Here is an 18,967-nt window from a genome sequence, read left to right on the forward strand (position 1 = left end):
AGAGCAGAGTGGGAGCCCGGTAACCGGGGGAGACCCTGGATAACGCCACCTCCAGGTGGCGTTATTATCACAGGGCTTCCCCCGGTATTTTTTTACAATTTATTTTTAGTAACTTAGGTCGGATCACATTTCCCATTACAATTATGGGAAATGCGATCTGCTTTACTAAAAATAAGTGATACTGGGGGTTGGAGTAGAATTTTACTAATTCTACTCCAATTGCCCTGTAATAACTATAGGTGATACTAAAATAAAGTGAAATGGGTGTGAAAACACCCTTTTTCACTTTATTTTAGTAAAAATAATGTTAATAAATAGAGCCCACAGTATTTATTACAGAACTGCAGTAATTATTCCTGTAGTTTTTCTCAGTCCAGTTTGTGATTTTTCTATGTGCTACATTGAAGACATAAATTGGCATATTTATCACACAATATTTATTACACAGTATTTATTACACAATATTTATCACACAATATTTACCACAGAGTATTTATCACACAATATTTATCACACAGTATTTATTACACAATATTTATCATACAGTATTTATCACACAGTATTTATCACACAATATTTATCACACAATATTTATCACACAACATTTTTAGACAATATTTATCAAACAGTATTTATCACACAATATTTATCACACAATATTTACCACACAGTATTTATCACACAATATTTATCACACAGTATTTATTACACAATATTTATCATACAGTATTTATCACACAGTATTTATCACACAATATTTATCAAACAATATTTATCACACAACATTTTTACACAATATTTATCAAACAGAATTTATTACACAATATTTCTTACACAATATTTATCACAGTATTTATCACACAGTATTTATCACACAGTATTTATCACACAATATTTATCAAACATTATTTATCACACAATATTTATTACACTATATTTATCACACAATATTTATCACACAGTTTTTATCACAGTATTTATCACACAGTATTTATCACACAGTATTTATCACACAATATTTATCACACAATATTTACCTCACAGTATTTATCACACAATATTTATCACACAGTATTTATTACACAATATTTATCATACAGTATTTATCACACAGTATTTATCACACAATATTTATCACACAATATATATCACACAACATTTATACACATATTTATCAAACAGTTTTTATCACACAATATTTATCACACAATATTGACCACACAGTATTTATGACACAATATTTATCACACAGTATTTATTACACAATATTTATCATACAGTATTTATCAGACAGTATTTTTCACATAATATTTATCAAACAATATTTATCACACAACATTTTTACACAATATTTATCAAACAGTATTTATTACACAATATTTCTTACACAATATTTATCACAGTATTTATCACACAGTATTTATCACACAGTATTTATCACACAATATTTATCACACAATATTTATTACACAATATTTATCACACAATATTTATCACACAGTTTTTATCACAGTATTTATCACACAGTATTTATCACACAGTATTTATCACACAATATTTATCACACAATATTTACCACACAGTATTTATCACACAATATTTATCACACAGTATTTATTACACAATATTTATCATACAGTATTTATCACACAGTATTTATCACACAATATTTACCACACAGTATTTATCACACAATATTTATCACACAGTATTTATTACACAATATTTATCATACAGTATTTATCAGACAGTATTTATCACACAATATTTATCAAACAATATTTATCACACAACATTTTTACACAATATTTATCAAACAGTATTTATTACACAATATTTCTTACACAATATTTATCACAGTATTTATCACAAAGTATTTATCACACAGGATTTATCACACAATATTTATCAAACATTATTTATCACACAATATTTATTACACAATATTTATCACACAGTATTTATCACACAATATTTATCACACATTATTTATCACAGTATTTATCACACAATATTTATCACACAGTATTTATCACACAATATTTATCACACAATAGTTATCACACAGTATTTATCACACAATATTTATCACACAGTATTTATCACACAGTATTTATCACACAATATTTATCACACAATTTTTGTAGAAATTCATCTGAAAATAGCTGATCCAGCCACTGACACCGTCTGAAGATTTTGGTGTTACTCTATAGTCTCCTATGGGTTCCTACTCGCACATGTGCAAAAACTGCGTAGTAACCAAACCAGGAAGCAGAGTTATAGTATAAGTTGTTACTCTGATTCCAGAGTTTGCCGGGATAGGTTATGAATGGAGCCTGTGTCCTGATAATAGATTTAAACCACTGACACAGTAATGCTGGGTATACACTGGCCTATATCGGCTGAATAAATTGATGATCCAAAATATCTGCTGACCTTCGTCCAGTGTGTACAGATGATATGTCTGTGAACCATGTCATTCACAGATATAATGCATTGGCTGTGCTGCACAGTTTATGGACAGATATGTCTGCACACAGCCCGTACACACACAGCGGCAGCCACGGGGAGGAGGGCGGCCCCAACCTGCCTCCCGTCAAGCTGGACCCACGGCTGCCAGATACATGATGGTCATTTAGTGTGTATGAACGCCCATCATCTAAAGATATATCTGCAGATCATTCTTTCAGGTGTGTACCCACCTTAACCCTTTTACTAATACTTCTCTTGGCATGCTAATTACAATTAGGCTGATAATTCTGTTGTTATGCTAATATTTAATGCTAATTTTTTTCTTGATAAAGTCATTATCCATTGCAGTATGAATAATGTCCTGTAGTTCTTTCACATATATACCAGTCGGATCTGAGTCAAGTTGTTTGTACACTTTCTGATCACTCAATTGTCTATAGATCTCTGTTTTATAGTCCTTTAGATCCATAACCACGATGCCTCCTCCCTTATCTGCATTACGGATGATAATGTCTCTGTAATTCTGCAAATCCTTGAGTGCATTCCATTCAGCCTTTGATAGATTATTATATTCTGGTCTACTTTTTTTGGAAACAGAATCAATCTCCTGGTCTACCATTCTGTTAAAAGTTTTAAGGGATGCATTATTCGAGTGAGGGTCAAAATGGGTTTTTGTTTTTACAGGGCACGTATGGCTCTTCAAAGTAGATGGCTGTGCATTAGCTCCAAAATACTCTTTCAGTTTTAATTGCCGCGTGAATCTATGCAGATCAATCTCGCTCTGAAACGGGTTGAAGGTATTTGTGGGTACAAAAGATAGGGGGTCATTCAGACCCACTCGCGAGCGGCAGTACGCTCGCAAGTGGGTCGATGTTCCCCACTGCGCATGTGCACGACGGAGGGAGCTCCGTCATGCGCATGAGCGAGACCCGGGGAGCGGCGGGCTTTCCATCTCTCCTGGTCTCGCACCAAAGGGGGCGTGCTGTCGATGTTAATTGACAGCACGCCCCCTTTGGTGGGCGTGCTGGGGGCGTGGCGGCCAGACGGAGGCGTTCCCATGGGAACACCTACCGTCTGAAGCCGGCCCCACTGACATCACTAGTGATGTCAGTGGGAGTGATTTTGGCTCTGATAGAGCAAAAATCACTCTAGGGCTTGTGGCAGGGAGACCCTACCGCAGGGTCTCCGTCGCAAGTCCGATGGTCGCGATGGTCAAGACCATCATGACCATCTTTTTGGCCGCTTGCATATGCTGTGGGTGGTCACGGTCATTTTCATGGAGGAGGGCCCTGATTCAGAGCGAGCGCTCTGGTCAGAGCGTCCGGCTCTGAATCAGGCCCATAGTCCTTTGTTCAGTACTTTATATTCTATGACGGACAGGTTTCTTGAGGAGAGATTGTATATCAAATTTTCTTTTTCAGCTGTTTTCTTGGTCGTCCTCGACCACTGGCCCCCCTCCTGGTAATGGCTCGTCTATAGGGCCCTTTTGAGCTTGTGTTGTCACCCCTGCCGGGGGTTTGCCTAAAAAACATTTTTTTCTCCTGAAGGTTCTGAATCTCGGTCTATGATCTTGGGGTTTGGGGTTTACTGCCCAACTATATACCCTATTCTCCTCGTAATCGCTAATTACGGTGAATAATTTGTCTCTTTTAAATTTGACAAGATCTTTTTTATAAGTGTCTATTTCTTTTTGTAACTTCTCAACCCAATTACTGGTCTGATCACTGGTTAGTTGATTGAGGTGCAGTTGTTCAAATGCTTCAATCTTTGTTGTCACAGAGGCTAGCTCTCTTCCTGACTCTTCTATGACAAGAAGGATTAAACCAAATGAGCATTTGTTTAGTATTGCAGCCCATTTACGGCAGAAATCTGCATTATGCCGTCCGATAGTCGGAGTGTTTCTAATCCTGAAACCTCTATGGATATGTTTTTCCCTGAAATAATCAGACAAGCTGACTCCGTGTAGCAAAAAATCCACCTCTTTCTTTTTTAATTTGAGAAGTTGAAAATACGATTGTTCTAATGACTCCTCACCACCTGTGTTGGACAAATTGCCTTTAAATAAAATGTTCTCCGCATCTGACTCGGAAAACGACCACACTTCACCCTGAGGTAAATTGAATTGCAATAGACCACTCACATCTGAAGATTCTGTCCGAGATATCATCACCACTCATATAGTTGTATAGAAAAGAAAATAGTGACAAGTTCTTGGTAGAAAGTGTAATCTTGTGTTTCAAGTCTCAGTATATGAGGAGCCTTAACTAGAGACAAAAGAATGAGCAACTGCAAATCAGCTATTCACTCAGTCTATGTATAATATCCGTTTGTGTCCTGCACTCACAATCAAAGTATTACTTGCCAGGTGCCCTCCACACACAGCATATGTGTCCAAATATAGATTCCAAAGTACGGCGGCACTCACAGGACTTCTTTAAACCAGAAAATTATCCACTGCTAGTCGCAGGCTTGAACTCCAACGTTTCAGATTATTTTAATCTTTTTTCAAGGATACAGCACAATAATACATAAAGAACTCTTACCTTATATAGTAACACCACTAGTGCACACTCTCTGTCCGGCTCCAGCAACTCGGCCACCCCCGATGACGTCACGTGTGTGCGTCCAACCTGACGTGACACGTCAGCGAGGCCACCTGAGAGTGGGTGGTTGCCTAGAGACAAGATGCCAAAACATAAAGTGAAAATAAACCAACACCGCTGTACTTTGTAATATATATATATATATATATATATATATATATATATACACGGAATCCCGACAGCGGCTGCCCGACATGGGTGAAAATCCCGATCATCCCTAAGGTAAGTATTGACTAACCTAACTCCCTCCCCTAACCCTAACCCTCCCTTAGGGGTGCCTGACCATTACCTTCTCCCCATAGCCTAACCCTAATCCCGCTTCTATGTGCCTAAACCTAAGCCCCCCCCTGGGGTGCCTAAGCCAAACCCCCCTCTTCCCCTAGCCTAAACCTAACCTCCCAGGGGGGTGCCTAACCCTAAATTCCCCCCGGGAACCCTAAACCTAACCCTCTCCCCCTGTGGCTATCCGTGCTCGGCACCAGGCGTCCCTTCGATTGGGATGCCGGGCGCCAGTCTCCCGGCATCGATAAAATGACAGGTGTCTAGATTTAGATGCCTATCATTTAACCCTCGCCGGGATTAAGCAGTCGGGATGCCGCTTGTCAGGATTAGGTCCACCGGCTTCCCGACTGCATACCATATACACAGTACTTGTCAAAAGTCTGAGCACATCCCCTGAAATTGAAGAGAAGCTTGTTTATCGCACATTCTGCTACTTGTGTATGAATGGAGTATGATAAAATAGCAAAATATCTTATTTCCATACCGATGCAACTCAGAAAATTGTTAGAAATGTGTCAATAAATTAGTAAACTATAATAATGGCCACAGTAGCCGTGCTGCTTATACTCATAATAAATGCCCACAGTAGCGGTGGCACTTATATAGTATACATAATAAATGGCCAAAAAGAACTGTGAGTGTGATACCACGTGCTGAAATCATTGTTTTGAAGGAAGAAGGTTATTCTTCTCAGCAAATCCACAAACAGTTGATGGTATCCGTTGGGGCCGTGCGTCGGGCTATTGAACGAAAGTCAAAACCGGTCAAAATTTTACAAGAAAATGAACTGGTCGTCCAAAACAACAACAACTGTTCGTGAGGACAACTTCATTGTGACTACTAGCAAGCGTAACAGATGTTTGACCGCTTAGGAAATAGGACGGGAGTTGTGGAAAAGTCGTTCCCAGCCTGTGTCCAATAGGACAGTGGCCAGGCTCTTGCAGGAATATGGCCTTAGTGGTAGGGTTGCCATAAGAAAACCACTTCTACATGCTACAAACATAGCAAAAAGGAGGAACAGTGGAAGAAGGTGCTTTGGATAGATGAATAGAAATGTGTACTTTTTGTCTCGCATCGCCGGGCTTTTGTGCGTCGTCGTCCAGATGAGCGCTTTCTCCCAGACTGTGTAGCGCCAACAGTTAAGCATGGAGGAGGCAATGTGATGGTTTGGGGATGTTTCGCAGGCAAACAAGTTGGTGACTTAGGGCCTGATTCAGACCCACTCGCAAGCGGCTGTCCGCTTGCAAGTGGGTCAATGTTGTGCACTGCGCATGCGCACGACGGCGGGAGCTCCATCGTGCGCATGCGCCAGATGCGACGAGCGAAGGACTTTCCTTCGCTCGTTGTGTCTGATCAAAGGGGGCGTGCTGTCGATGTTGATTGGGAACGCCTACCGTCAGAAGCCGGCCCACTGAAATCACTAGTGATGTCAGTGGGAGTGATTTTGGCTCTGATAGAAACTCAACTGCAGGCTCCGGCTCGCAGTGGCGATGGTCAAGACCATCGTGGCCATCAACCTGCATGCTCGTATAGGCTGTGGGTGGTGACCCACAGCTATACGAGCGTCCAGGAGGACGATCCATAATTATGGAGGGCAGCCCTCATTCAGAGCGTGCGCTCTGCTCAGAGCGTACGGCTCTGAATGAGGGCCTTAGTCAGAATCGACGGAATAATGGATGAAAAGGTGTACCACAACATATTAGTGCATCATGCGATTCCCTCCGGAAGGCGACTTGTGGGTCAGAACTTTGTTTTCCAGCAAGATAACAATCCAAAACATACGTCCAAGCCAAACAGGGGGATTCAATCAGATCCATCTTTACAACCCCAGATGATGGAGCATGAGGGCAAGAACAAACACCATATGAAGATGGCAAAGGTTCCCACTATCAAGCTCTGAAAATATTGTATTTTCAGTGCTTGATGAATTTAGGTCCCGGACAGATCGGGACTAAAAGGTAAACAGGAGATATCCATGATTCTATACACAACATTATTTTTTAAATATATTATTTTAGTAAATTGTAATTTTTTTAATGACAGTTTTAAATGTTTATTTATTGCACCTGAGGTTTCCAGACTAACCCAAGTCAGCAAAATACTTGTATAAAATTATCTTCCTGTAATATTAAAACTAATTTATCATATTTACTAAACAAGAATTCTAACTTATTAATTAATGGTACCTTATATTGGAAGCATATATACATAGATTCATAAACAAATTTCTCCAGTTCTTAATAAATATATTTAAGTAATAACGTCCTACGATATAACAAATCACCATGTATATAACACAAAAAGATGTACAAGGAGTCTGCTACCACCTATCCCCCCAGATAACACAACATTTATATATTATTAATTTCAATTGACTCATTGAGACCCTGTAGTAACAAGGTACACAAAGAAAACATCCAAACGTCCTCCCTCTTACATAGCCTAAATTACGAAAGTTTATTGGCAATTCATAAAACTGACAATCACAAACATGGAACTCAATGTGCTGGAACTGAACACAGGGCCCTGATTCCTGACATAATTACATGTAATACAACTGGTTTTACCACATCTGTAGCAGCCTGACAGCTTCTCTGGAAGCCAAGTATTGGAATTTTATATTTTATTAACAATTACATTACGGCAAATTTGGATTGTTAAGAGTTTCTAAAGTTTAGTTTCTGCAGTTTGTAAGAGTTTCTGTAGTTTTATTAGTATTTTATAAGTGAATACGATGAGAATATTTCATTAATATAGGGACTAATTGAAAATTTCACTTACCTTAATTGTTTTTTAGGTATACTGTAGCTATTACCGCTTTTCTTGTTTGTTTGTGTGTATCTAATAAATGTGACGTGATAGAGAAAATTAGATTTTTCCAATGAATTAGGGAAACACATATTCACATGCCAGATGCAGAGGAGTCTTTACATTTATTACACTTTGTGATGCATGCAATAGACCATTTATCTGCTTGGAGTATAATATTTCCTAGTAGACCTATATACCGCTAAAGGTACTGGACTTTCCTGGGCGGTACAATTTATTATCCATAATATAAATTTTTATTGTGATCACTTTTGTATGATTTTTATTATCTGTGTAATATTAAAGTTTGTATATATTTTAAGCAAGCCGTATTTATATCTAAATTAACGATAAATAATTTTTCATCTACCAGATTTTAGTTTCTTTCAATCCTTATTGAGGCTTTATGTCACCCAGTCCAGCACTGGTCATCCTCACCTCTGTGTGTTGTTTCTAATTTATATGGGAGATTGACACCCACCCTTCAATAACCATTTTACTTGACTGAGACCCTCTGGGTCATTATTTATCTTCTATTTATGTATGTCACCTTATTTGTACCACTGTCTACAGAATTGTTTAAGATATAATAAAGACTATGGTATATTTTTAATCACTTTGGTTTGTACAGCTGATTTCCCTGCCTGGCAGAGCTGCAGTAATTATTCCTGTAGTTTTTATCAGTCCAGTTTGTGATTTTTCTCTGTTCTACATTGAAGACATATATGGGCATATTTATCACACAATATTTATTACACAATATTTATTACACAGTATTTATCACACAGTATTCATCACACAATATTCATCACACAATATTTATCACACAGTATTTATCACACAATATTTATTACACAGTATTTATCACACAGTATTTATCACACAATATTTATCACACAATATTTATCACACAATATTTATTACACAGTATTTATCACACAGTATTTATCACACAATATTTATCACACAGTATTTATCACACAATATTTATTACACAGTATTTATCACACAGTATTTATCACACAGTATTTATCACACAATATTTATTACACAGTATTTATCACACAGTATTTATCACACAATGTTTATCACACTGTATTTATCACACAGTACTTATCACACAGTATTTATCACACAGTATTTATCACACAGTATTTATCACACTGTATTTATCACACAGTATTTATCACACAATATTTATCACACTGTATTTATCACACAGTATTTATCATACAATATTTATCACACAGTATTTATCACACAATATTTATCACACAGTATTTATCACACAGTATTTATCACACAATGGGGCATGCGCTGTTACATCTGTAAAACCAGCGCATGCGCAGCACTGCCTACAGATGTGTTAAGTTTCGTAACCCCCCCCCGACCCTCCCCACCCCCCCTCCCCCACAGGTTATTAAATAGCTCTATAGAGATCTGTTCCTTCATATACAGTCACCTAATATTTGTAATGTGTCCATGAACAGACCTCAGTAATTGTAGGTGGTGGTACCCCTTGAATAGGATTAGTGACTATGCAAAAAAGAGCCAACAGTAGGCAAAGTACTATATAAAGGGGCACTCTGGATATATGTTAAAAAATTACATTTTATATTTTCCACTCAAAATATTGTTATTAAATAAAGAGACTTTACAACACTTAGGGCCCTATTCAATTTGAGGCGTTAAGTCCGGATTCGTGGTAATTTACCGCCGATGACGTCATTATCGCCTGTTTTAGTTTTCCTCCGTATTCAATTTGAAACACTTTCCGCCTAGGCGTTGCATCAAGTCAATGCAATCTAATAGGCTGTAAAGTATCTCTTATGAATGGCAGGCGTTAAAAAGTGCAGAATTGGGGTTTTGGGGTGCAATATTTCAGGAACCCCCGTGCAGCCTTCAGACAGTCCACCAAAGGTAATCTGTGACAAAAAAATGTAAAAAAAAAATTAAGGGCACCCAAAAATTTACTTTGAAACAGGGGGCAAAAAAAAAGATGGGGTACAAATTTAAAAAATAGCAAACATTACTCTGGGGGGGTCCCCAAGTATGTCCCAAGTATTTTTTTGATTGCAGGTGTTTGTGGCAGGTGGGTTTTTCAATTTTTTTTTTAAGTCACTTTAGCGACTTTAAAATATGCTGAACCCCATTTTTAAGTACCCCAAATTTGATGCCCATAGTTGTTTTGCCCTAAAAAAAACTTCTAAATGCTCTTCTGCATCACCTTATTCAAAGCCGCATTTATGCACCTGCCGTGGCTATTAGAAACCCCAACTTCCTTCAGTAGTAAAAAATGGGGGTACCCATAGTGATCCCTCATGTCTACAAATCTTTAGGGGGGTCCCTAGAATATTTCCCAAAAATTCCCGTTTTTTAAAGCTGTTAAAAAAAATTTGTAGAAATTTACAAAAAAAATGACATAAGGTCCCCCCCCAAAAGCCAAACCAGCTCCAGGCTTGCCAGCCAGTGGTGGTTTCTAAAAATATGGGGAACAAAATGTGTAGGGTTCCACCATAATTTAGAAACCAACACCAGGCTGCAGGGACTAGTGCTGGTTTTTAATATAGGGGGCAAAAAAGACGTGGGGTACCCTCTATATTTAAGACCAGCACCAGACCCAACTGACTGGGGTGTAATGCCACAGCCCGGAGACACAATCACCGGGGCTCCAGGTCCAAAGCATTACACCCCAAGTTGGTCAGCGCAAGCCGGTGATCTCGGGGGAGTCGGGGACCCTCCAAAAAAGGGTCCCCCCCTCTCCCGAGCACCACAGGCTTACGCTGAAGCCTGGGGCTCATCCCCATACACCTGGAGTGGTGGCTATGGAGGTATGGGGAAATAAAGTTTAGATTTGGGGTTTCGGGGTGCAGGCTTACAAAAATTAGCCTGTACTTTTGGGAATGCCCCCTTAAAATGAAATGTTGCAAAAAAAATTTAAAAAATAAATAAATCAGGACACCCCAAAAAAAAAAAAAAAAATATTTGGTGGTGATAAAAAAAAAGTCACACAAAAAGCCAAACTAACAAAATTAATACTGGTGGGGTCCCCAAGTTTGTGGCAGGTGGGTTTTTTTATTGCGCAGTGTAGCGGCCGGTGAATTTTTGCAGAATTTTTAAAATTACCTTTAGGGACTTAAAAATATGCTAGTACCCATTTTCAGGTACCCCAAATTTGATGGGACCACTTTTAAAAATGAAAAAAGAAAGCTAAATGCTCTTCTGCATCACTTCTTCAATGTCGGGAAAAAAAACACCAGCCACGGCTATTTAAAAACCCCGACTTTCTTCTGCAGGCAAAAACGGAGGTACCCTAAGTGATCCCCGAGGTCTGGACATCTTTAGTGGGGTCCTTCAATTATTTCCCAAAAATTCCCGTTTGTTTTTGCCGATCCAAGTATCGTCGGGTGCCGTTTTCACCTACTTTCAACTTGAATACGGGGATAAGCGGGCACGTGCACAATACTTTAACGCCTGGAAAACAGGCGAAGCCAGCGTTAAGTCCGGGCCGCATTAAGTTAATGTGGCTCGACTCAAATTGAATACGGGCCTTACTGTATTATATATATGTGTGTGTGTGAGTGTGTGTATATATATATATTAGGGGTGAGCGGGTTCGGATTTCTGAAATCCGAACCCCCCCGAGCCCCCCCGATCCGAGGCCGATCCGAGTCAGGCTCGACTTTTCCCGCTTGACTCGGATCTGAAATCGAGGCAAAACGTCATCATCCCGCCTTCCGGGTCTCGCGGGTTTTGGATCCGATATAAGGTACCCACGTCGGCGCCATTTTCTCACTTGGCTGTGGACAGTGAAGAGGGAGGGTGGGAGTTAGGGCTGGCTGGGCTGTGTAGTGTAGTGTAGTGTAGTGTAGTGTAGTGTAGTGCAGAGTAGTGTTGTACTGTGCTGTGCTGCGCTGTGCTGCTGTTGTCCACTTCTTCAAAGTCCATAGGGGCTGGCTGTGTTGTGCTGTGCTGCTGTTGTTAATAGGGGCTGTGTCCACTAATTCAAAGTCCATAGGGGCTGGCTGGACTGTGTTGTGCAGTCAGTTGTCCATAGGGGCTGTGTCCACTCCAAAGTCCTGTGCAGTGTCCCAGTTCTAAAGGGGTGCTGTAGTGTTGTCCAGGGGGTGCTCTGTCCATCAGGGGTGCTCCCCCCAAGTGCTAAAAAAAATATTTTTTCTGTGTTTGTGAATTGTGTGCGCAGTAGCCGCACGTGCATCAACAAAGTAGTGCCAAGCGTGCGCCTGTGTCATAAGTAAAGGGCCGGCTGGCTTGACCGTTAAAGGGTGCTGTAACCCCCAAAGTACACTCCAAACCAAATAAAAAAATATTTTCTGTGTTTGTGAATTGTGTGCGCAGTAGCCGTACGTGGATCAACAAAGTAGTGCCAAGCATGCGCCTGTGTCATAAGTAAAGGGCCGGCTGGCTTGACCGTTAAAGGGTGCTGTAACCCCCAAAGTACACTCCAAACCAAATAAAAAAATATCTTCTGTGTTTGTGAATTGTGTGCGCAGTAGCCGCACGTGCATCCACAAAGTAGTGCCAAACGTGCGCCTGTGTCATAAGTAAAGGGCCGGCTGGCTTGACCGTTAAAGGGTGCTGTAACCCCCAAAGTACACTCCAAACCAAATAAAAAAATATTTTCTGTGTTTGTGAATTGTGTGCGCAGTAGCCGCACGTGCATCAACAAAGTAGTGCCAAGCGTGCGCCTGTGTCATAAGTAAAGGGCCAGCTGGCTTGACCGATAAAGGGTGCTGTAACCCCCAAAGTACACTCCAAACCAAATAAAAAAATATTTTCTGTGTTTGTGAATTGTGTGCGCAGTAGCCGCACGTGCATCAACAAAGTAGTGCCAAGCGTGCGCCTGTGTCATAATTAAAGGGCCGGCTGGTTTGACCGTTAAAGGGTGCTGTAACCCCCAAAGTACACTCCAAACCAAATAAAAAAATATTTTCTGTGTTTGTGAATTGTGTGCGCAGTAGCCGCACGTGCATCAACAAAGTAGTGCCAAACGTGCGCCTGTGTCATAAGTAAAGGGCCGGCTGGCTTGACCGTTAAAGGGTGCTGTAACCCCCAAAGTACACTCCAAACCAAATAAAAAATATTTTCTGTGTTTGTGAATTGTGTGCACTGTGGCTGCACATGCATCAACAAAGGAGCAGCGCCAAGCGTGCGCCTGTGTCCCATAAGTAAAGAGCCGGCTGGCTCATTTCTTATAGGGTGGTGTAACCCACAAAGTGCACTACTCTTCAGCAAAAATAAAAAAATATTTTCTGTGTTTGTGTGCGCCTTAGCCGCACGTATATATCAATATAACAAAAATGGAGGACCAAACTTTCTCCGATAAAAATAAAATAGGGAAAGGTCAAGAACCACTTCCTCCTAGTGCTGTTGCTGCTGCTGGGAGTTGTTCATCATCCAAGAGAGGAAGTAGGAACACCACTACTTTTACTAAACAATTGACCCTCCAACAGTCCCTAGCGATGAGGATGAAGTATGACAGCAGTCATCCTGAAGCAAAACATATAACTGAGGCCTTGACTGCTATGTTGGTGTTAGACGTGCGTCCGGTATCCGCCATTATGCAGTGGGATTTAGACAATTGATGGAGGTATTGTGTCCCCGGTTCCAAATCCCGTCTAGATTCCACCTGCATCCTTAAAGCAGCAGCGACAAGCGTGCGTCTGTCTGTTAAAGGGTGGTGTAACCCTCAAAGTGTGCTACACAAACAATAAAAAAAAAAATTTTTTTTCTGTCTTTGTGAATTGTGTGGGCTGTAGCCGCACTTGCATCCTCAAAGCAGCAGCGACAAGCATGCGTCTGTCTGTTAAAGGGTGGTGTAACCCTCAAAGTGCGCTCCACAAACAATAAAAAAATTCTTCTTTTTTTTCTGTCTTTGTGAAATGTGTGGGTTGTAGCCGCACCTGCATCCTTAAAGCAGCAGCGACAAGCGTGCGTCTGTCTGTTAAAGGATTACATCGGTGACAGCATCCAAGTAGGCATGTCAGACAGTCTGTATTTGTACTGGCAGGAAAAAGAAGCAATTTGGAGGTCCCTGTACAATCTGGCTCTATTTTACCTGAGTTGCCCCCCCTCCAGTGTGTACTCCGAAAGAGTGTTTAGTGAAGCCGGGAACCTTGTCAGCGAAAGGTGTAGGAGGTTGCTTCCACAAAATGTGGAGAAGATGATGTTCATAAAATGAATTATCAACTCTTCCAGGGAGACCAGCCTCCAGAACGTACAGAGGGACCTGTGGTTGTGGATTCCAGTGGGGATGAATTAATACTCTGTGAGGATGAGGATGTACACAACACTGAAGAGGGTGGATGAGGAGGATGAGGACGACATCTTGCCTCCGTAGAGCCAGTTTGTGCAGGGACAGATTTATTGCCAGCTTGTTTTGAGGGGGCCCAAACGAACCAATCATTTCAGCCACAGTCGTGTGGCAGACCCTGGCGCTGAAATGTTTGGTTTGTTAAAGTGTGCATGTCCTGTTTATACAACATAAGGGTGGGTGGGAGGGCCCAAGGACAATTCCATCTTGCACCTCTTTTTTTTCTTTGAATTATGTACTGTTTGGGGCCTAGTTTTTCAAACTGCCATCCTGTCTGCCACTGCAGTGTCACTCCTAGATGGGTCACGTGTTTGTGCCGCCCACTCGTGTCGCTTAGCATAGTCATCCAGCTACCTCGGTGCAATCTTTTGGATATAAAAACACTATTGTGAGGTGTGAAGTGTTCAGAATGGACTGGAAATGAGTGGAAATTAAGGTTATTGAGGTTAATAATAGCATAGGAGCAGAAAAACCTACAAATTCTGTGATTTTAGCTGTTTTTATGCTTTTTAAAAAAAAAATACAGATCCAAAACACAAAACCCAGAACCCAAAACACGGAAGGGTGGTTTTGGCAAAACCAATCCAGATCCAAAACACGAAGAAAGATCCAGATCCAAAACCAAAACACAAAACACAAAAAGTGGCCGGTGCACACCCCTAATATATATATATTTATATATCTCTACCCTTCCCATTTAGAATGTAAGCTCTTACGAGCAGGGCCTTTATCCTCTTGTGCTTCTCCTTACATTACTTTCACCTACTTCTTACCCCCCACCAGGGCACCTAACACCTGATTGCTTACGCTCTGTTGCATATCTAGGTGTTATGGTCATTTATGTATCAATGTATATTATCCATGTCCTTGTCCTATTTTGTACTGTAAAGTCAGTTGTCAAATTATTTGTATGTGTACTTTGTAAGGCGCTGCGGAACACTTTTGACGCCATATAAATAAAGGATAATAATAATAATAATGTACAGAAAACTCTGCACTCACCATTGTTAAATCACGCACAATGATTCATAACTAATGGGGTTTGGGTTCATGGACTGATCAATGCATTTAAGCCTGCAGCCCACATCACGGGACCCCACTTCTCTGCAGGTCCTACACAATATATCATACTTATGGAAAGCTGGTAGCTGCTATCACAGAGTTTAAACTGAACAAATGTTACCTGGTTTAAAGCTCACCTGCCAACTAACTTATGTCTTTTAAAGGCAAGGCAGTCACCAAACATAGCTTCTGTCATACTACCAAAAAGGCAGCTGACACAGGTTATTATAAATGAGCTTGCACATGGGGTGCATGAGACAGCTGTGATCACAGAAAGGTTAATTAAAAATTAGCACACCTACCCCTCTTTTAGGAGTGCTAACCGCCAACCATGTTTAGTAAAAAGAAAAAAGACGATCAAGGTCGTAAAAAAAATGGAATGGCCACCTCAATCACCAGATGTTTCACCCATCGAGCTTTTGTGGGAGGAACGAGACAGGGATGTCCGAAAACAGATGCCTACTAACACTGAGGGCCTCTGGGAGGCTCTTCAAAGCTGCTGGAGTCGAACAGATTGCCAAAACCTAAATAGGATGCCAAGGATATGCAAAGCGCTTATCCAAGCTAAGGGTCGTCACTTCAGTGAAAGCAGACTACCAAAAATCTACCTAAATAAAATTACCTAAAAGTCAAAACATACTTGTTTTGACTTTTAGGTAATTTTATTTAGGTGTGCTCAGACTTTTGACTCTAAATATATATATATTCAGAAAGAGGTAGTACACGGCGCTGTGTCCTAAAAAAGTCAATAAAATCCCAAGGCAATTTCAATATCAGTTCAACAAAAGACACACTCCCCAAACGTATAGGGTGGCTGCTCCTACTCCCATGTACTGCTGCCCAGGCAGCGTCAATTTCTGTAAAACAAAAGGTGGAGAAAAGGGCACCTCCTAGTGCATTATAATAGTAAATGATGTAACCATCACCAAAGGTAATCACCCTCTGTGCAGATGGGGGTGTACCTTATATAGTGGAATTCACTACTTATTCAACAGCAAGAACAATCTCAATAATTCCTTATTTGTCCAACTTCCGGAAACAATCAGGCTTTTCCCTCCATACAGACCAAAGTGAATCTCTCACCCTGCAGCCCTTCCTCCTGGACTTCCTTCTTAATTGATGATTGCAGCCAATCTGCACAGAGGGTGATTACCTTTGGTGATGGTTACATCATTTACTATTATAATGCACTAGGAGGCGCCCTTTTCTCCACCTTTTGTTTTACATATATATATATATATATATATTTTTTTTTTTTCGGATATAGTCCTAATGTGAGGATAGATTATTATTGTAGATTCCAAAATAATAGAAAAAAACAGCGATAAGTGGTAAAGGTACTAACAATGCAGCTATACGTGTAAATGACAGACTCCTTAGAGGCAAAATATATGTGATAAAATAGTAAATAGTAACGCCAGAACACTCAGGGGAACATTTACTAATAATCGTGTCTGGTCCGAGATTGCCCGAGTTTAAACACGCACAGCAATGCAGGAACACGGGTGATTTTTTTCAGCTGAAACACTCAAATTTATAAAGAATCATGTTTTATGATGGTGTATGTGATCGGAATTCCTACCCATGTTCACTGTATTCCCCCCAGTCGAAATCTCCTGAACATGCAGCCTGAACATATCAGTGAGATACGTGCAAGCTGCATGTGTTTATTGTGTTAACAAAGATGGTATGGGGTCCCTCCTCCTGAGCATAACCAGCCCCATGCTCTGTGAGCCAGTTCTGGTTCAAAAAATATGGGGGACAAACTGTGTTGGGAGTCCTCCGTATTTAATGAACCAGCAATGGGTTCTGTGAGCCAGTCCTGGTTTCAAAAACACAGGTGGAAAAATCACGTGGAGTTCCCCAGAATATAGAAATGTATAGAAATCATATCATAATATAGAAATCATTTTTATACACACTCAATTTTAACAATGCTCTTATAAACATAGTCTTATATTAATGTGAACAGGTAATCCTAAAAGAAATATGACAAAAAAACATAAATTTTTTATATTGATTTTGATTAAAATAGTTTTTACCATGAGCTAACAGCTCTGGAAACTTCTGGTCTTTGTACTTCCTTTGAACAATAACGTTTTTTTAGAAAGTATTTACTATAAATATAGAGAAATGAAAGGTAAGCCCTATACTTGAGAAAGCTCCCAATGGTGTGAAACGCGTTGGCAGATGAGTGGGCATTTGATGGAAACTTATTGGAGACTTCCCCCTTTATCCTTGGGAAGCAGGTGATGTCATCTGGTGGCGACACAGCTCAGCGCACCGCACATGCTGGCAGCCTCGACAACTGGATCCAGATGTAGCGTAAAGCAGGGAAGACAGCTATATCTGCCAGGCGCACACCAGACCGCATCCAGTAGGATGAAAGCTTCCAGTTTAGGGTAAGGTAGGGACAGTTTACTACGTGTTTTCCATTCCACAATACCCTTGCAGGGACCCACCCTTCCACAATTACTCAAAAGAGCTATAAACATCAATGGTGCTATGATTTTGTGCACATGTATTTGTTGTTTATAAATAAGGAATGCGTTCACATCATATTATCGCCCAATTCTAACATTTATTATAGTATTTTAATTAACATTGAGCTGCTTGGCACATTACAAGAGCAGGAAAGTTCTAACGTTTCTGCAGCAGTAAAAATGATACATCTGCTTTTGATCTGACTGTGCATGCATCGAAACCACAAAACATGATGAACGCATACACCACACGGTGTGTCTGAAGTACTAACATGTCCTCCTACACAGAGCATCTTTACGCCATACAGTGTGGGATGCCAGGTGTGACTGAAATGTTTAGCCACATAGCAGGAGCAGCATAAAGCAGCTCACAGTGTACTACAGATGCCAGGCTGGTGTAACACATGTACAAAGTAGCAGAAGAAGTACATTGGCTGCTTGCATTAGAGCCGCTTAAAACAGATTCTGACTTGGTCACACAAAGATGTAGAAATGTTGCAAGCCCCAGTGTCTGTGCATTCGAGCAATGCAGAATAGTCAAATCCGGTTGTTTTATTTGTATGAATAAAATGCACATGTTGAGGAAAAAAGACGCTCAGCGTGGGTAACTGGCATGGGACCTGACTTGCCAAGAGGAGCTATTTGGTGTTACCTGAGCCACAGTACAAAAGGACACATCTGTCGGTGCCAGAGAGCAAATGGAGACCCGCATGAAATAGGTGCTTATGGGCCACAGGGAAGTTAGTATCAAGGCGCATTGAGCAGCTATTTTATGATGGCAGCACCATGGGCATGTATGTACATCTCCATGTGATTCTGAGTTAGAAGCATGGGTAAGGGCACCCTGTGTCTGATGGATCTCTTGCAACCCTACATGTGGCTGGTGCTAGTGCCAAACCTGATGACGATGGCTGCTGATGCGG

The sequence above is a fragment of the Taudactylus pleione genome, unplaced genomic scaffold (assembly GCF_031769625.1).
Source record: "Taudactylus pleione unplaced genomic scaffold, aTauple2 ptg000833l, whole genome shotgun sequence".
NCBI classification, from domain to species: Eukaryota; Metazoa; Chordata; class Amphibia; order Anura; family Myobatrachidae; genus Taudactylus; species Taudactylus pleione.